Here is a 21,597-nt window from a genome sequence, read left to right on the forward strand (position 1 = left end):
ACAATGAGACCAAAAATAATAATGACAATAATGGGGATGAATATCAACAGGTTTTAATATTAGAATATAATGTTTTAAACAGTAATATTAAAACATTTTTTAAAGGAATGGGAGGGGTTTGTTTCCCTTTCAGACTTAGGGAATTTATCTAAAATTCCACAGAAAGTGGTATATAAGAATTCACAATGTATCAGAACTATTTTAGAAAATAAACATAATGTTAATCCTAATAGGAATAGGGTAGGTACATATAAATGTGGTCATTGTACACAATGTACATATATTCTGAATACAGATAGATACTACCTTGAAAGTAGGAATAAATGGATTAATAGTTCCGACTATTACAATTGTAAATCGAGGGGAATAATTTATTTGGCTGTTTGTGAAGTGTGCAGGTCCTTCTATGTTGGAAAGACGGAGAGAATGTTGAAAAAAGGATCTATGAACACACTTATGAAATATCAGTGGAAAAGGACACTAATGCACTTTTTAAACATACAAAGGTATGCTCTAAATCTAAATTCTTTTTTATGGTATTGGAACAAATCAAGAATGACATCAGGGGAAGCCCATGGGAAGAAAAGATAGAATTTAGAGAGTTATGCTGGCAAGTAACCCTGGAGGCTAGAAATCCCCCTGGTCTGAATGATTATATTTCGATTCTACCATTATTCAATTTTTTTTTTTTTTAATATTTTTATTCATTTCCAAAAACAAGAAAACATGAATGCAGGTTATTTATGACAATGAAGTATTTACAAATTATTTAAAAAGGTAGGCTAAAACCTCTAAACAGATATCAAACATTAAAACCAAAATAAAGTATTGACAAGGGTGTCTATTGTTGACATATAATTGACTTTCTATACAATTGTTTCCTGATTATAATCTGCTGCAGTCATTATTCTCCAGTATTTCAGTTACTTTTTGCCATGCTACGTATAATGATGTAGTTCTTTCAGTTCTTCCTTTAATAGTGTTCATTTCCAATTGTGATACTGCTGACACCATATTCATGAATTGCTTAAAAGTTGGAGAAGCTTTGGATTTCCAGTTTGATGTAATGTTCTTCCTTGCAATAGCTAGGAGAGTCCATAAGATTACATATTTTGTTCTTGGCACACAGTCGGGTACAGGTGCATTAAACAAAATAATAGATTTGGAAATCTGGAATTTATCATTGAATACCATTTGCAGAAAATAATTTATTTTATCCCAATATGGTTTAATCAAATGGCATTCGTAGAACATATGTTGCCAGTCTGCTTTTATTGATAAATCACATCTCCAACAGCCAATATTTTTCTTAAACATAAGTTCCATTTTATGAGGGGTTACATAAGATCTGTGTATGAATTGCCATGTAAAAAGTCTCCAATGTAATGAAAGTGATGTCTGCTTTGGAGAGAGAAGAATTAGTTTTTTATCTCTGTCATTTGGCACGTCCATTAACTGATCTATAATAATTCCATATTTTGTCATTATTATGCATTTTTATTTTTTTGTTTGTTTTATAAATAGATGATAAGTATCCCTTTCCAGTAATGGGTTGATTCGTTAGTAATATTATATGTTCTATAAGGTTAGGAACATTTTGTCTTATTGATGGTTGCATTGTTTCTTGTTTGCTTAATATATACTGTCTTAATTCTTGTACATGTAACCACGAACTATCTTCCATATTTAATTTCTGTTTAATCTGGTCTATTGTCAGAGGTTTTCCAGAGTTTAGCAATTGATGCCAATATATTAATCCCTTTTCTTTAAGCATGTTGACTACTTCCATATTAAATGTTATTATATTACCTTGTGTGTACGCTACTGGATATAAAAGAAATGACCATGCTTTAATATCAGGATTGCTATTAATAATATTTTGGAAATTTTTTAATGTATAAGTAATGTATTTGGAACTTATATTTTTATTCTTATGTATCATCATATATTCCTTCATCAGCCATAGAAAATTGTTTGGTATGAAATCTGTATACTTATTTGCTACTACAAATCCTGATTTTAACCAGATTCTCTCATGAACTAGCTTCCATTTTGATGTATATTTTGTATTTAGCCATAATGATATTGTTTTAATAATGGATGAATGCAAATATATTTCTATGTCTGGTAAACCTATGCCACCTATATCCCAATCATCTAGATGATACTTCATAGCTACCCTTGTTTTTTTGGATACCATAGGAATCTTACCATTAAATCATTTAATTGTTTTATGTGCGATTTAGCTGGTGGCAAAGAACAAGCTTGTATGACATAAAGAATTTTTGGAAATATGATCATTTTAATTATATAAAGCCTTTCTTCCATTGAAAAGAAGAATTTATTCCATCTTTGTATTAAATTTTTAATATTATTTAAGGTCTCTTTATAATTTGTTTCAATTGTAGTATCTAGGTTGTTAGTTATTATAATTCCCAAGTATTTAATTATATTATCGGTAGAGATATATTTATGGTATTTTTATTTAGATCTTTTTTATTAGTATTTATAAGCAATACATTTGTTTTGTTCTCATTAAATTTAAGACTTGAAAAGTTTTGAAAGTTTTAAATTGAGTCCCATAATGCTTTTAAACTGCTATTATTATTTTTTAAGGTAATTAAAATATCATCAGCAAAAAGTTGAATTTTAAGCTCTAGGCTGTTGTCTAGTTGTATTCCTTCAATATTTTTATCCATACGTATATTATTTGCTAAGGGTTCAATGACTAGCGCAAACAATAACGGAGAAAGACGGCAGCCTTGTTTTGTGCCCTTAGTTATTTTAATAGATTTAGACGGACAAGATCCCAGTTTTATATAAGACAATGATTTTTCATATAATGATTTTATTAACAAAGTGAAGTTGTTTGAGAAGCCATATTCTTCTAAAACTAACCACAGATAATCCCAGTTCACTGAATCAAATGTGCTATTTATGTCTAAGCTAATAACATTCATTTTGTTTTTTGTGACATTTATATAATCGATTAAGGAAAGAATTCTTTTAATGTTGTCATAAGTGTTCCTATCTTTTATAAAACCTGTTTGATCCTCCTCTATCAAAAGTGGTAGTAATTGTTTTATTCGAGCAGCATGTATTGCCATAAAAATTTTATAATCTATATTAAGAAGTGAAATGGGTCTGTATGATAAACATTCACTGGGATCTTTATTTTGTTTCAGAATTGGTGATATTAATGTGTACTTCCAAGAAGGAGGAATGTCTTTACCATTTTTAACTGATGTAAAGACATTCAATAACAACAGCAAAGCCTCATTTGATAGTAATTTAAACATTTCTGCAGCTTTGTTTAATTTTAGCTTATTTACTTCAGCTTTAAGTTCTGTCATTGTTATTTGTTTATCTATTAGTTGTACCTGCTCCTCTAATAACCTAACTTTAACATTGTTTTTGAGAAAAGCTTTCAATACTGAATGTGTTTCTGTTTTCTCAGTTTGATTATTAAGTTTATGAAAAAATAGCCTAAAAGCTTCTAGTATTCCTTCTAAATCAGATACTTTCTTTTTGGTTTCTATATTATGTATTTCCTTGATTTGATTTGTTTTAATAATCTTTTTAGTCCTATTTGCTATTCTTCATTGGTTTTTAGGGTTCATTGAATAGTAACATAGTTTAATTTTTTCTAAGTTGATCATTGTTTTGTGGTGTAGCGTCTCTGAGTATTTTTTATTGGATTCCGGCATGTAGCTCGCGAGACATTTGCCTGCGAGCTACATCGCCGAAACCAAACGGCTGCATCAGCACTTTGCCGTAGTGCAAAGTGGCTGCAAACATAGCTGCAACTATAATCTATGGACGGGCAGCTGCAGCCGTACGGGCTGTGTAACGCATTCCTTCTTCTCATGTAAGGAATGCATTTATTTAATTATTTATTTATGGTGTTGTCAGACTGGCAACACAATAAATAAATAATTAAATAAATGCATTCCTTGCACGAGAAGAAGGAATGCGTTACACAGCCCGTACAGCTGCAGCTGCCCGTCCATAGATTATAGTTGCAGCGGCTATGCTTTTCAGTCACTTTGCACTACAGCAAAGTGCTGATGCAGCCATTTGGTTTCGGCGATGTAGCTCGCAGGCAAATGTCTCGCGAGCTACACGCCGGAATCCTTTTTTATTAGTATCTTCTAGTTCTTTTATTAAGTTGGTGTTTCCATTTTGAATATCAAGCTTTAAATTATCTACTTTTGACTGTAATTCCATTAATTCCTTATTCCACTGTTTTTGTTTATTTTTATACCATCCCACCACTCTTCCATATAGGTATGCTTTCAATGCATCCCATATATATATTTCAGATACATCTTTTGTAAGATTGATATCTAGGAATGTTTGTGTCTCTTTAATATAAAATTCCTTAAAATCTTTGAGATTTGTTATGTAAGATGGTATTCTTGTTACTGATATCCTTCTCTTGAAACATAAGTCTATCTCAAACGTTATGGTGTTATGGTCTGAAAATGGACATGAAATTGTCTTGGCTTTATTTAATTTAGAGGTTAAATCCTTTGTTATGTACACTCTATCTATTTTAGAGTATGTACTATGTCTATGGGAAAAATGTGTAAAGAATAGTGAATCTGGGATATCATACTCATTTATGTCAACTATATTAAAAGTTTCAACTAACTCAGATAACAACTTTGTTAAAGGTGATCTCTTACGTGTAGTTTTAGTATTTGTGTCAGTTTCTTTTATAATGCAACTGAAATCTCCAGCTATGATTAAATTGCCTTTGATATATTGTACAATGTCTTCTAAGTGTTGTTTGGCCACTCTAACACCTAGTCCTGGTATCCAATCAATATTCACTAATGTATATATCATTTCATTGATAGATATTGTCACTAGACAAAACATTCCTGAGTTGTCATGGAACGTGTTTATGATTTTAGGCATTAAAGTAGTGTTTTTCCACAAAATTGCTACCCCCCTTCACTTCTGATTATAGGTGGAACTTACTAGTATTGTATAATTTTTATTGTTTATTTTATTTATGTCTTCCTGTGTAAGGTGTGTTTCCTGTAAAAATACTAGTTGCACTTCACATAGCTTTAAATATCTATAAAGACTTCCCCTTTTGCAGCTATTATTTAAACCATTTACATTAAGAGATATACATTTTGCAATTGGATTTATATTAGCTTTGCTTTTATCCATATTCATATACTCGTAACAATGTGTAGATGTGTGTACATGAAGAGAATGACTTGTTCTTTCTTCTTCCAACAGTATTATAATAGATTACAGACACCCAATAAAAGTAAATTACAAGATCATAACTGAGAACAATATAAGATAAACAACCACCAAACCCCTCCATGAGAAAAAACATCTCATCCTTGAATGATCTAATCATTCAAGCAATCTCTCTAAGTCTGCATTTCAGCATCCTCCCCCGGCCCCGCCATATGGTAGTTTTATAATGAAAAGTATCTTATATATCTTTTAAGTATACATGTATCTGTCTTTACAGATTACTTGAATACAGTCTTTATCTATTTTTAATATTTTATAAAACAGTAAGGCAACACAACTATACATAGATTTAATACTTAACTATTTGGTTTTCTTTAAATTGTAAAAGAAAATCTTTTATTTTAATATATCTTTTGTGTAGCAATAACGGTTATGCATCTTAAAAATAATATGCTTGCTGTCTATCTCCCTTATAGTGTGAGTGGCATTCATAGGTATCAAATTCATTGTAATGGTCTACCTATATATATATATATATATATATATATATATATATATATATATATATATATATATATATATATATATATATATATGCATACATATACATATATATATACATATACATACATACACATACACACACACACATATATATATATATATATATATATATATATACACACATACATACATACACACATATATGCATACATACATAAAAAAAAATGTTAAGCATTATATGCATCAGTTAACCATGCCACAAGTTGATTAAATCAGAAAGTATCTGTAACAATGAATATAACGTTACATTTGTATTGTCATTTATCAGTAATCTTATAGTTTTCTTTTAATTCAAAAAGTCATATTTTAGTGGTATGAATGCTACTAATTTATTTTTGGCATTGGTATTATATAGTTTAAGACTCTATTTCTTAGCAATTCCTATATATTTATTAGTGCCACTGGCATATTACATCGCTAGTGTACCACATATGTCATATGTCAAACAGCAACTCATACTCCTTATGATATTACAGGATTTATCTGCAGCGTTATAACTGTAAGGTTGGAAAATATGAGAAGCAAAGTAGGCTTTAAATATGCAATAACACAATTGTTTAGTACTTATTACTGCCAACTCTTCTACATACACAGGAAAAGATAACCTTATATGACCACCAACCATTTTCCTTCATTTTTCTCTTCATCCTTCTATTCTCCATTTTTAATAAATATTTGTTTCTATTGTGGCTTCTTTGAATTTGGTGAGGGTACTCCATATCATATTATAGATAATATACAACGTTTAAACAGAGAACATGCCCAATATAGAGACATATTCTCAACTCAAGTGGTCCACACCATATATTTATAACACTGCAGTCAGAAATATACTAATGTATATGCAATAACTAACAGCTTTGCAGCATGTGTGTGTCTCTAACAAGTACATACCTATAGGATATTAAAAAGAATAGATTGCACGCTCTTGTTTCATAATTAACAAATGCACACAGCCTGGTATTTACTTTCATTGACAGAAATTAGACCTGTTACTTATATGCATATCAGGTACCAACAGCAATATGTTAGTAAATGCCTATGCTATTCAAATCATATGTTAATGCTGATTGATATGAGATGTAGCTGACAATGGCTTTAGCGTTTGTGATGTTATATAATATATATTCAGTATTATAAGTAAAAGTATGTTGCATGTCTATTTGCAATCTAAGGTTCAAGTATGATCAATTTAGACATACAAGACAATCTCTTTAGCCTTGGTTATATAATGGGAGTTACTGTGTCTCTACACAACCATTAATTTTCAGTGAGGATGTTCAATATTAATATAACTTGCCTTTAATAAAAGCATACTTATAATTCAGCAGTTCTTTCCTATATATATATATATATATATATATATATATATATATATATATATATATAAAACAATATCATAAGCAAGTCTGAGATTTTTCTTGCTCATTACTGCTTAATGATTGTGCTACTTGAACAATTTAATATTTACAGAGTATCTTGATAATTAAACAGCAACTCCTTTTTACCCTTAAAATGCCTAATAACACATAGCTACATTCATGAACCTTAATTGACTTACTATCCTTAAGGTTGAGTACACTAGCTGCAGTGTGTTTACAAATATGTTATATAGTTCCAGTCAAGGACTTAAATATATTAAATTTTTATAAAATTAAGTTAAATTATAGTAATTTACGTGGGTGATCTTATCAGAAAAGATTATAGTAAAGTCTGTATGTGTTAACTATTCATACAGTTTCTTCCAAGTGATATACTTCTTTTTAAGCTTTGTGTGCTTTTTATGTGTACAATTCAAAATGAATAACAAATATTACAATATAATAAAACGTCATGTATGTGTTGATACCTTCTAAATTCATTAGGTACTTCAGTGTACTTTTAATATTTGTTAAAACTGTAAAAGCACTTTGCCATCTCATAAACAGTGTGCTGGTTACTTTAAGTAGCTTAGGAGCTGACACCACACCTATACTGTCTTGTTTTAGTGCTGACATCACTCATGACTGTTTACTTTCATTTTGTGCTGTTATAAGGTTTTACACACTGTAATGGATTCTAACTGAAGAACCTTCATTCAGGGGTAGTAAAATAAGAGTTCCCAGCTTGTGACCATGGCGGGAAGACAAAATCAAAGTAAGTGAAGTTTTTAGGGCCTTTTTTAAACTGAACACCAGCTCATTAAACTTCTATTAGTTTTCTTAACATTAAGGGCAGATATACAAGCCAAACAGTTGTTTGTTAGTCAAAAAGGCACTTTTAGCATCAATAAATAGATAATTACTTTTCAAGGCACTTTGACAGTTATTACTATCAGTTTTTATATATTATTATGTGTATTAAATACATCAATTTAGATATTTCATGCAACTTAGTGTAAATAATATAAAAAGGAATCATGCTCATTTAAACACACCACATTAATATGTCAGTGTAAATACATCATATTCTATACTAGCAGTAAAAGGCAGGTAATTTATAAATGAACTATCTAAACATCATTTAGAGTTAGAAAAATCATGACTGTAAGTATTTACACTGTAATAGAGAAAGGTATGTTACCTTGCTTTCTTCAGGGTTGTTTCCTTTAGTTATAAAATGTCCTGCTTATCTTGTATTTATATTGTTTCAAAGACTGACACATGTGTAAAGCATGAATGCTTTCAAAGAACTTTTTTGCCTTACAGAGCAAATAGAAGACAATAATGTTTGTGTTTTTCATATGTCTTTTATCGTTTCTTCTTCTTCTTGTCAGCATTGCTCCATTCATTTTTTTCTAAGTGACGCTTAACCCCAAATTGGGAGAAATCCATTTCTTCCACATTATCCAAGGTTTTATTAGTTGAAAGATAAGAAACTGTTGCTTGCAGAGTGTCAAAAGTTTTAGGACCTTCAGTAAAAATATTTTTATTCTTGCAGGGAACAGCAAGTGGACTTTAAGTTGTCTTTTTTCAATTCCTTTATCAGAGGGAGACATTCTTTTCTTGCAGTTATAACTCCAGCAGAATAATCATTATCAAATCTGATTATGTTGTCTTTGTATTTAACTGGAGAAGTTGACCATGCTGTTTTTAAAATAAGTTCCTTGTCCTGTGATGAAAAAAACTTTACTATTATTGATCTCGGGTGATTTTTTATTTGATGGTTGATGAAGCAGCTCTTAAGGATCTGTGGGCTCTTTCAATTCCATAAGAAAGAGCTTCAGGCAATTTTAAAACTTCTGGTAACCAGGTAGTAAGGAAAGTCACCATGTTATCTCCCTCTGTTTTCTCTGGTAGCCCATAGATGCGAAGGTTATTTCGTCTGGACCTGTTCTCTAGATCCTCTATTTTATTTTGTAATGAAGCATTTTGTTGTGATAAAAAATGTAGCTGAAGATCTTGTTCTGAGAGTCTGCCCTCAGTATCATTTAAGGATCTCTCTATGTCAGCTATTTGAAACTTCTGTTGCGTCATTATTTCTTGTAGTTGCTGTATTTGTTTTGTAGATCTCTCCTCAAAAGTGTCCAGTTTGGTATTAATTTTGTCAAATTTCACTGACAAGTCTTGTATAGCATTTAATAAAGACTGTATCTCCTTTTTCATTGTCTGGTCCTGTGTGGTATGCTTAGAAAAGCTAATTTTCAGTAGATTCAGATACCTTCCTTCTTGTTTTTGACAGGAAAAATAATGTTTAAAGCCAAATCTTTTGCACTGTAGACTTCTAGTGATATTAGTAGAAGTAATTCAACAAAATAGGTTTGTCTACAATATCTAGTTTTTAAAAATTCCTGTCAGAAATATCTTTTGAGTGCAGAGCTGAGAGAAGATGCTGCCAACCAGTCTACATCCTAGCCACGCCCCCCCAAACCATTATTAAAATTAAGGTCAGCTAAACTTTGAGACCAAGAATTGTAATGAATAAAGATAGCCACTAGATGGCATGGTATCCTTACAATTATATGCATTCTCCACATTTTAGAAGCATCTTTTAAGTATTTTATACTGGGTTTTAAAATGCATAAATATAAATTTAAATTTTTTAAATTATATACAGATATTTTTTAAGTGGATACATAAGCATTTTAATATCATGTTTTCAACTATTTGTATATTAAATATATTTAAGAATTTTAGTATAAAAGAGGATTGATCTTTAAATCCTAATTTATTTTTCCAAGCTATGGATCCATCGGTGATTTTGGATGGGATGTTAGATGCCGACAGGTACTTAATTAATTGATTTTATACAAATATTAGGTGCATTTGATTTACACTGGTCATCTGATGAAGTCTATCCTAATAAGACGAAAACGCTTGGCATAGTTTTGAAGGCATTCATGTTTTATGTGTTTTGGCTGTGAACTGGTTCATGTTCGTTTTTATGTGGATCTAAATAAACTTCTAAACTGTGGTAGTCAACACGCTCCGTTTATTTGCACCTTGGCTGGATTTAATACCAATATGCACCTAATACCCTTCACCAACATATATATCCCACCGTCTCATACAATTGCGATGTGTTCCAAACATGGGTTACACACCCACTCCATACTCCATCTTTCAGACATGTACTGGTGTGTAGGTATGTTGTGTATTGATGTGTGATGTTCTCTGACACCTGTTATGGCAGGGGACATGTATTGACATCTATATATATATATATATATATATATATATATATATATATATATATATATACACACACACACACACACACACACACACACACACACACACACACACACACATATATATATAATATATATCTGTCTGTATAAATATATATATATGTGTGTGTGTGTGTGTGTGTGTGTGTGTGTGTGTGTGTGTGTGTGTGTGTGTGTATGTGTGTGTGTATACATATGTGCATGCATGTGTAGATATAATTTTGTGTTGTTTATATACCTATATAAATGTATAACTGTCTGAGGTTCTGTAAACATACACAGCTGTGAATATGTATCACACATATATGTATCTGTATGTGGGGTGCACACTAACATCTGGACCACACTCATGTACCCTGTTTACTTCACAGCTGAACTGTTCTGCCTTTCTGCAACACAGACAGGTGTCACATGTGAACACAGGCTAACATTAGGGGGGTATATATGGTGACAAACTTTAGATAAGCATATTATACTGCTATGGAAGTTGGGCATGCTATTCTACACTTTAAACATGACTGTCCTGCAGGTGGTGTGGTCTCTCACCCATGTGTTTATCATGGCAGTATTAATACCCCCACCAGCCATTGACCACAGTAATTTACAGAACACAGATATCATGGGTCACATCTTTGCCATTCACTGCTGGTGTGCACATTTGACAGGTATGTCCCACTGCCCACAGGGACTGACACTACTGTCCAGTGCAGTTGTTGAGCAGAACATCATTACAGGAACAAGTACTGATGGCACATATACATCATTTCACAGTATACATCCTATTATTCTATGCCATATACTAAATGCCAGTAAATGCATATCTGTTTCACATACCTGTTATGTTGTATCTGCTGTAACACAACCCTGAGCTTTGTGAACTTTCTTGAAGGTTATTTTTTTCCTCTCTCTCTCTCTCTCTCTCTCAGTCTCTCCAGTAGAGTGAGTGAGCTGGTATGAATAGATTGCAGCATGCTTTTGTTGGTATTGCACATGATCAGGTGGTGGCCTCTGCACCAGTCAGTGTCCACCAGTTGCTAATTGCATGCAGCCTGCTGTGTAGCACTTCAGATACCCACTGTCATGGCAACCCTGTACTATAAATTGCTGCCTTCTGTTGGCATTTTCCCTTCACCTTTACAGTATGGATGACATCCTTCCTGTTTGTGGACATCAGTTTTACAGACAGCAGGTAGCAATACCTCTTACAGCAGATCCTGCAGACACAGGCCAAATCCACAATTTGGTAAGGTTCCAGACCTACAGACAGCGTGAGTAGTGTTGTGTGCAATGTATCTTGCTGTTCTTACAGGGTTTCTGTGTACATGGTACTTTTTCATGGAATGCTGTCTGTCTGCATAGCCCTCAATTGTTGGCCTATCCGTATGATACCAGGGGGATTGGCTGTTAGGTTTTGTCTGTGCACCACACAGGTATTGTCCCAGATATATCTGTGGCATTCTGTCTGTTAAGTGCTACCAGTACATGGCTACATCCATTTGTATTTCAGTGTCATATTCCTGCATAAGGGTATGCTGCAACGAATCCTGTAACACCAGCAATTTCCAGGGTGTGCAACAGCAATAATGCAAATATGGGGCTATGTTCCTGCCTCTGTCCTCCACATATATGCCAGTCTTTGTCCTGCTGTGGTACAGGAAGGGATGTTAGGTAATGGCCTATCATTATTTACCACTAGCATTACTGCTATCATCCCAGTCATGTTATGGACTCCCACACCAACTGTTGGGCCAAGTCCATATATATATATGGGGGCAACAACTGGAGAACACATATGTGCCCTTGTACATTCCAGAGGTAAGTGTGTGGTACACAGTGTTACTTGCCCTTGTACAGCCTTTTATGGGGGGGGGGGGGGGGGTTATATGCCATTAATCTAGGCTACGGCACCTTTTCAGGGATATAACTTTTAAGATGAGGGTCATTCAGTGTGATAGTAAGATGTTAAGTTAAGCAATGTTATGTACAAGATACAGTGACATTAACACAAGTGCTACTTTTCCCCCTAGGGCTTGACTACAGGGTGTAATTGGAGGCTGCTGAACGACATCTGTAATTGTTGAAGGTAAATCCTGTTTCTACTGTTGTACTAATTGAAGGCCTTAGCCTGGACAGCATAATATGGTATATATACACATTGCTTGCATCTACTGTTTTGTGTGGGCCTTGCATTCATGACTGATTACATATTTCAAACCTTATGTGGTGTCAGTACTGGCATACATTATTGTATAGTACATGAATAATGGTTATCTGTGTATGCATACCTGTGTGTTGTGTCATGTCCTTTGAATTGTGGGTGGTTATATGTTTAATGTCAGTATTCTTATTTGTGGGAATGGCTGCCACACTACACATTTCACAGGTGCCAGTTGAAGGGCTTGTGGCTGAGGGATATACTTTGCACCCAGTACTTCCACACTACTTCTACATATGTATGGCTACTGATACCTTTTGTGTGTGTATATGTGTATGCACCTATATATATATTTCATATGGCTATATATATATATATATATATATATATATATATGTATCTATAGATATATACATCTGTAAATATATATATATATATATATATATATATATATATATATATATATATATATATATATATATATATACATATGAACATATGCATGTATCTATATACAATTGATGCTATATGATTATTTGTGAGTCATACATTAATATATATATATATATATATATATATATATATATATATATATATATATATATATCTCTACATATAGCTATCTATCTGTCTACATTTACAGATATATATCTGTCCATATCTTCATGCATGTTCGGCTCATATTTTGGCCTGTTCCTCATTCACTTGGCAATTGTCATGGATGATCGCAGCATGGAAATCAGTAACTAGTGGCAACACTTTTGTGTTTCATATTTCATCTCCTTCTACATATGTGTTCTAATACATATAACTGTGTAACTAGCAACATTATAAGTGCTTGGCTTTACTTTATTAAACTTTCATTTATTTTATAAGTTTATATTATATATTTCGTTATTGGGACCTGTATCATATTACACCAAAATCCGTTATGACAGTTTCTTTTTTTGAAAGTCCGTCTGACTTTTTCAGATTTAGCATGTTATTTATTTCTTTTTTGCACACACTTGTAATGTAGATTGTAAACAATCCTAGATGTCGCACTTTTGCGCATTTTTTAGAAATACATGCACATATACCAGCCTATTCAGTATATTAGTTCTCAGTTTTTTACCTTAGGAAAATTTTTCTGATGTATTAATGGTCCAAGTTTTTAAGTCATATTATAATACGCTTTTCACTGGTTTATGAATTGACGTTCATTGTGTTTACCATGTGACGTCATGGCGTTATCACGCCTCTGAAGATCTAGTGTAATATAGGAACAGATTATATATTAATCGAAGATAACCAGTCAATTTATTTGCGACCTTAGAAGATTAGTGATGGTCCTATTTGTTTTAATTCTTGACCCTCTGGTATTTTATGGTACGCTGAACTTTATCGCTACTGTTTATTTTTCAACATATATATATATATATATATATATATATATGTATGTATTATAATTTGAGATGTGTGGTTTTGAAATGAACTGAAACACATTTTTAAAGATTTACAAAGCATTTGAATGACTGAAATTATATGATAGTATAAAGTTTTAATTTTTTAATATATTACAATATATGTGTTTCACAGTATTGTTTTTTCATGTGACTTCTCGCTAGAGCTGAATTTTAACTGTGATGTTACTCTCACTTTAAACTTGGAACGGTAGGGTTTTGTAACAATGATGTCAATGAGACAATTATTCCTATTAATTAGAAATGCTTTGGTTACCATAGAGAATAATTTTCCCGCTCAGGGTTGTATATAATGTGAGCTTCTTTTTAGTTAAATTATAATCTGATGAAGCGTAGATGTATACTACGTGAAAGCGCTTATTTTTCCTTGGACCTCAATAAACCTTTTTTTGGAGCTTTACATGGGATTGGACTGAATTTTGTCATACAGTTCGTTTAGATATCGTGGCTGCTAACTCTTGTTTTGATTTTGTGACTTTGCCGTTTTTTGACAAGAGTTACGTTTGGTGACTTTGTTGCTTCTTCTTTAATCACAACATTATAAGTGTATCAGAGCATTAGTTGACATATATCCCTATTTGTACCCACAGTGTGGCATACTTTGTTCAGACTTCTTGCATTAACAGGTTATGTGGTGTGATAATAATACATTTCCTGTACTGTTGACTGATTGTGCTGCATGATATGTTTGTAAAAACTTCAGGTTATGTATATCTGCTATGGTTTATTGGTAAATAAATTTGTGTATGGAGTGCAGGGTCCTGGGTTCGAGCCTTGGAGAGGCAGTTTATTTTGTTGCTGGACAGAACAAGGGATGTTGGCTACAGAGTGATTAAGGCACTTTTAAGCAGTTGTAAGCAGGTTTGCACGGGTTTGCACGATGGTAAGCACTGCCAACCTCTGCTTATGTTTTCTTAGAGTCAGTTAGCTTCAAATCTCTCAGCCTGTATAGGCATAGCTGACCCCCATGCAAACCCGCGCAAACCCACTCCCGCTGCTTAACAGTGCTTACTGCCTCTTACCCCATGCGCTAATTGTTTTAAAAGAAAAGAAAAAGGGGTTGATAGGACAGTGGTAAAAAATAGGGCACAAAGAGGGAAAGACAGTAGGGAAAATAGCTAGGCATGTGTAGGAAGGGTATAGGAAAGGTCCATAGCTACCCATTTCTTCTACAGCAACAGCTGTGCATATACACTATATTTGCAAGTACATTTGGACCCTCAAACCCCTGGGACAGGGGTGAGGACAACATATATTCATTGTGATGCCAATTAAACCAGATTACATGTGTCCAGTGGACATGTGTGGGAAATGGATAGCTATGTATGGGGCGAGATTTTTTTGTGGGAACAGATTGCCCTTTTTTTTCAGGTGAGAGTGGGATGTTGGGGAGGGAGAGTAGGTATATTTGAGGAGGTAGGTTGGGTAGGTTAACAGACAAGACACATAAGAAGTATACAGGGCTGGTATATGACATGTGGGGGGGGTAAACTCCTTGAATGGGGAGGGGTGTTTGGAAGTTGCAAGCCCATGAGCCCCCAACTGGAAACAGTGGGACTGAGGTCCCCACCCGTGGGCAGTCACCACTTCATCTTCACGGCCCCGAAGGTGGCTGTGTTGGGGGCTGTGTAGGAGGGGCAGGCTCACACTCTGATAGTGCCACTCGGCCCTCAAGCTGGCGTAGCCACTCTTAATACTCCAGATCAAGCTCCTTATGTACCATGGCCCGGACCTGTTGATGAGTGACAGGCTCCCCTACACGCCCGCTCTGAGGGGGGTCAAGCGCCATCCCTTGCAGCAGTTCTACCCGAAGGTGGTGCAGGGCCCACGGAGGAGGAGGTCCCAGGCTGGGCCCCAGATATGCTGGTGCCCAGTGCCATGGCCAGCTAAGGGGGGACAGGTGGGTATGCTGGGACCGGCCTTCCCATACGAGCTGTGTTGTCACAGGTTTATGACAGATATCGGTTAGTAACAGTCAATAGCATTCAGGATTAGTTCTAACAGCATGCATAGGTATTCCCATTAACTCAACACACCAGATTTAACACAGTTGCAGAGCAAGCAGAACACATGCATATATGGAACTACAGTGGCCATTACAGGTGCATGCAAGTTTCATTGATGGCAACAGGCCACTGATATGGGTGTATTTTAACATAGCACATGCATAAAAACAAATGTGAATATTTATAAACCATTAGGACATATGTCCCAACAAAAGTTTGGAGTGTACACATACCAGTTGAGGAGTGTCATTGGGTTATTATGCACATATGGTAGGGGTGAGAGATAGAGTTCAATTAACAACTAATATACCCTTGTAGTTTTCACAACATTCTTAGTCACTGCAGTGGTCTTTCCCTTACATGTATTATTACACTACACAATGGCCTTATATTGTACACTGGTATGTTTATAAATTATTATATATGTGACCTATGTCTTACATACAGGCGTGACAGGCTGCAGGTGTTAATGCAACATATGTTGAGAATTGCTGTCATACACTTTGGGTGAGGTGCTAGAATGAAAGGTTTCTTTCCATATACATTCTCCGACTATGTACATGTTTGAATATCAGTTATATGCCATTGACAGCTGCCTACAATTCTTGGAACATCACACTGGATTTTCAGGAGAACAGGGTACCAAACTGGTGATATGGGACATTTATCTGGACATGCTGGACAGATTGGAGGAGTTGTGGGGTATGAATATGCATACAACGTACAATATGAACATTCTAGCAAATTCTGTACTGTTGGGTGTAAGTATGCATATAGCTTTCTATCTGAACAGTGTATAAAATCTGTACAGTTGTGGGGTATGATTATGCATACAACTTAGTAGCACTCCCAGGATTCAAACCCCTGCTATGTGTGACAAAAAATATAGCTAATATCACAGTACACTGTGCTATCAGGGAATTGATGTAAAGCTTTTGAATGTTTTCTAAGTCTCCCTAACTTGTACAATATAACTGAACTCTTGGCACTTCCAACATTGTTATGCAGGACTTCATGCCCATTTTATCTGCATACCACGGTGTGGGTGACACTGCTTAGGATACAACCGTACTATTTATAGTATGGAACAGATCACCAACATATGAGAGAAGAGTAAACAGAAGCACTCCAGGGTTTATACCTTTATTCACAGAATATTACACATTTATTTCTACTGGTACAACCCTTTCTAAGACTCTTATATTTATTTGTTATGACAGTACATGCAGACTGATTACTAACCTGCCTCGTGACACAGCCTTTGCAGCCTAGCATCATGGGCTTGCTGGTTCGCAGCCCGGTCATCTGCAGCTGTCAGAGAAATGCAGTGATATTTAGCCATACCTATCCATAGTATACACAAGCTAGGCAATTATTTACTACTTAGTAGAATGAGCACTTACCCAATCCTGGTGCATTGGGCATCTGCCAAGACACCTGAATCCACTGTTCCAGTACAACCCCCTCCAGCGCTTCAGGTCAGCATGGAGGTGCCTGACCTGCTCACCAGTCCGGGGAATACCTGTGGCACTGGTGAGGTCACGGGCAAGACTGTCCCAGGTCTCCATTTTATACTGCAAGCCCTGGTACTGGCCCTGCAGTAGTCTCTGATCATGGTGTTTTACCAGGAGCCATACCATGATTTTTGACTCCTAGATGCCCCAGCGCTATGCTCTAAATCGAGTGCCTTCACCCACACCAGCCATTCTGCCTGCAGTAGGAAGCTACAACCAGTTGTGGGTAGTATTCCTGCCTGATGGGTTTAAATACAGCCATTTTCTCACATTTCCCCATCACTGGCCAGTTTTGAAAAGGCTAAGCTATGGGCAGACCTGCCTACATGAGTTTGGCACTGCTCAAAGAGGTATACCACTAGGCAGATTGAATTGGCTCCCCTACACATTGCTTAGACTTACTAACTGGAGCTGTGCTGCAGTTAGCATTGCTTAATAGCTAATTAGCACTATATTTGCCATTTGGCAATGATTTATTCTTCATTACAGGTTATATATGTGTCTGGTATCCGTGATTCATGTGTACATGCACTCTATGGGGACCTGGGGGCTTCTGCACTTTACTACAATAACACCTCAAATCTATGCTTACTGCAGTACTCCAGTTCACATATTTATGTTCTGTGGCAGGTTATCCAACATCACACTGTACATAGATTCATTTCACATGTTTGGTTTGATTTTCCTGTAGTGAGGATTAGTTTTCTGATACCTCATTCATGTCTATTGCTATGATGACTTGGTGGTTAACTACTGTGTGCATTGTGTGCAGGATCCTGAGTTTGAGCCTTGCAGAGGCAGTTTATTTTTTTGCTAGGCAGAACAAGGGCCATTGGATACAGTGTGATTAAGGTACTTTTGAGCAGTTGTAAGTGGGTTTGCATGGGGGTAAGCACTGCCTACACAGGTTAAGCAATTTATAGGCTTACTGGGTGTAGGACACTGTAACCAGAAATTAGCAGTGCTTACCATCACACAAACCCACGCACGCAGCCTTAAACTCGCTTACTAGTGCTGACATATGCTTACTACTGCTTCTTGCTGCTTAACCTAACTACTGCTTTATGCATAATGATACTGACACCTCACATGTACATTTCCTGCAGTACTCTAGGTTATATATATATATATATATATATATATATATATATATGTTCATTCGTAGCAGCAGTACTTCAGTTTATATATATATATATATATATATATATGTTATTCCATGGGTTATGCAACATACATATTACTCATAATGTGCTTTGCCATGGGAAATGGTATGCCTCAGTTACCTTCCTGTCCCCCCCCCTTTGTCGTTACATCCATGGAGCGGTCCCATTAGAATGGATCTGTCCAACCCTGGCATGCCTCGGCTCATAATATCTTATCCATCATTCCCTCCACCCACTCCCTCCTCCACATCAATCATCCTTCCTACAGGTTCCATCTGAATCTCACCACACCACTATGCATTGCCCACTCTCCACTTCTCGGGACCCATCATGTAAGTTGCCTTACCCCGTGGATCTTCAGGGTTCCTACACATTCAGTCCGTGAACATACATATCCTTCTTTGCTTACCTGTAAGGCATGGTATGTTACCCAGTGGACTCTTTTTAGCAGAATATTTGGGGTTGTCCCGCTAGGGACAAATATGCGTTTGTTTAAGATTAGATTTTGCAGGTTGACACTGTTTCTCCCACCGGTAGTATCCTGCCAGTAGTCTGGGTAGCAGTGCTGCGCAATGCTTAGCGGTGCTTAATATTTGATTTGCATAATATTTACCTTTTGGCATTGATGTCTTCTTCATTACATGTTATATATGTGTCTTGTATCCTTGATTCATGTGTACGTACGCTGTATGGGGTCTTGGGAACTTCAACACTTTATTGTAATACTACCTCACATCTGGCCTTACTGCAGTACTCTAGTTCACATATTTATGTTATGTAGCAGGTTATACCACTTCACACTGTACATAGATTCAGTTCACATGTTTGGTTTGATTTTCCTGTGGTGAGAATTAGTTTGCTGATACCTCATGCATAGCTATTGCTATGATGGCTTAGTTGTTAACTACTGTGACTATAGTGTACAGGTTCCAGAGATTGAGCCTTGCAGAGGTAGTTTATTTTGTTGCTGGGCAGAACATGGGCCATTGGATCCAGAGTGATTAAGGCACTTTAAAGCAGTTGTAAGCGGGTTTGCGCGATGGTAAGCACTGCTAACCTCCAGTTACAGTTTCTTATCCTCAGCCTCTCCTTTGCTTAATCTGTGTAGGCAATGCTTAACCCCATGCAAACACACTTAGACACGCTTACTACTGCTTATTTGTGCTTAAACCTGCTTACTAGTGCCTTATTCTTTATGAAACTGAAACTTCACATGCATTTCATGCAGTACTCAAGTTCACATTTAAATGTTATTATGTAGGTTATACGGCAAAAAGATGTAAATATATGTTCATATACAGTTTTCACATGGAAAATGATATGTGCTACAATGGGACTCAAACTGGGAATGCCTGTTAGTTAGGCGGATGCTCTAAACACTACACTATTGCTGTGCTACTTCATTTGCATATATATTCCTTGTTATCCTCTTCAGCCTTTTCAGCTGCTTTAAACATAGCTAAGCGATGGGCAAAGCCGTGCACCTATGGTTAGCTGTACTCGGGGTTTAAAAAAAAAATACAAGGGTTTCTTCATTTTATTTCAATGTACTGTTGCTGTTGAACACATGGGGACTGTTGATGGGGATATGCGAACACCTATGAGCAGTTTCACTCATTTATTTACACTTTCTTCTGTTCTACTTTGCAGGGGCGTGTTTATTCTGAGAGCTCTGCTCCCAGACACGCCCCCTGCACTCGTCCACACTCAGTGTAGGATTTGAAGCTCAGGCAGCGCACCTTCATTAATATACATGGTGTGCTGCCATCCTCCTCTTAAACTGCTGTTTACGTGCAGGACTAGTTTAGTCCTGCACTGCAGATTAGTAAATCCGGGGGGATGTGTTTAAGTTTGATACTGGAATGGTGTATAGCTTTATGTCTGAGTCTCTCTGGGGAATTCAGAAATAAATAGCTCACTGCATTAAGTGAAATAGCACTGTGAGCAGTGATAATCAGGCAGTGGATAATCCAGAAACACTCATACATGTTTGTGTCAGTGGAAAAACAGTGCAATGTACATCACATGCAAATGATCATATGTTGACGAAAACCACTGGATATGCAAATGACAACTTCAAACCTAGCAGCACAATTCAGAAATGTATAAAATGAGTGCGATGAGCAGTGGCAATCAGCTTTCATCATAATTTTTTGGTCTACAGATGTATCAGTCATGCTGAGATGAGGACTTGCTCCTGCTTTAGATGGTCGGCATGTGTTAGTGGCTACTTTGGGAAACAGTTTCTGCAATGTCCTGTGCCACCATCACAGAAGTGACTTTCACTGTCTGATTTTCTATCTCCACCATGACTGAGAAATAGTCTTCCACTACTGTGTGGAAAGAGATATCACACAGGAGCTGATAAACATGTGCCACCCTCACACACAATCAATGGGAATATGTAGGCTGCCTAGCCCAGTGGACATGAAAGTTTGTGTAATATAAACCATCCTTGTTACAGGGACCTTTCAGTGACTAACATGGGACATGTTAGGATTTTAACAGGCATTGATCTCACAAGTCCCGCACCAGTTCTTTGATGTGATATTGCAGAATGTTTAGTTTTTATGGAGAGCAGAGCAGAGAAACACTACTGTGCAGGTATTCTACTAAATAGACTTTTTATCTTTGATCCTGCGGGTTATGAACTGTAGCCAAATTGTTATCAAAGTCACATCTGCTCAACCAGGCATCTTAGTATTCAATAAACTACCAAGTGGTCTGCAATGCACAGGGTATTATATACAATCTGTCTATGAGCTGTCCAGGCACTGATGCTAGAGGTTTATTCTGGCCCTCTACAATCACTGGGATATGTGTGTCCATCAACATTAATTTTCCTAATAGTGTAACTATGT

The sequence above is a fragment of the Protopterus annectens genome, chromosome 1.part0, assembly GCF_019279795.1.
Source record: "Protopterus annectens isolate FY-2018-M chromosome 1.part0, PAN1.0, whole genome shotgun sequence".
NCBI classification, from domain to species: Eukaryota; Metazoa; Chordata; order Ceratodontiformes; family Protopteridae; genus Protopterus; species Protopterus annectens.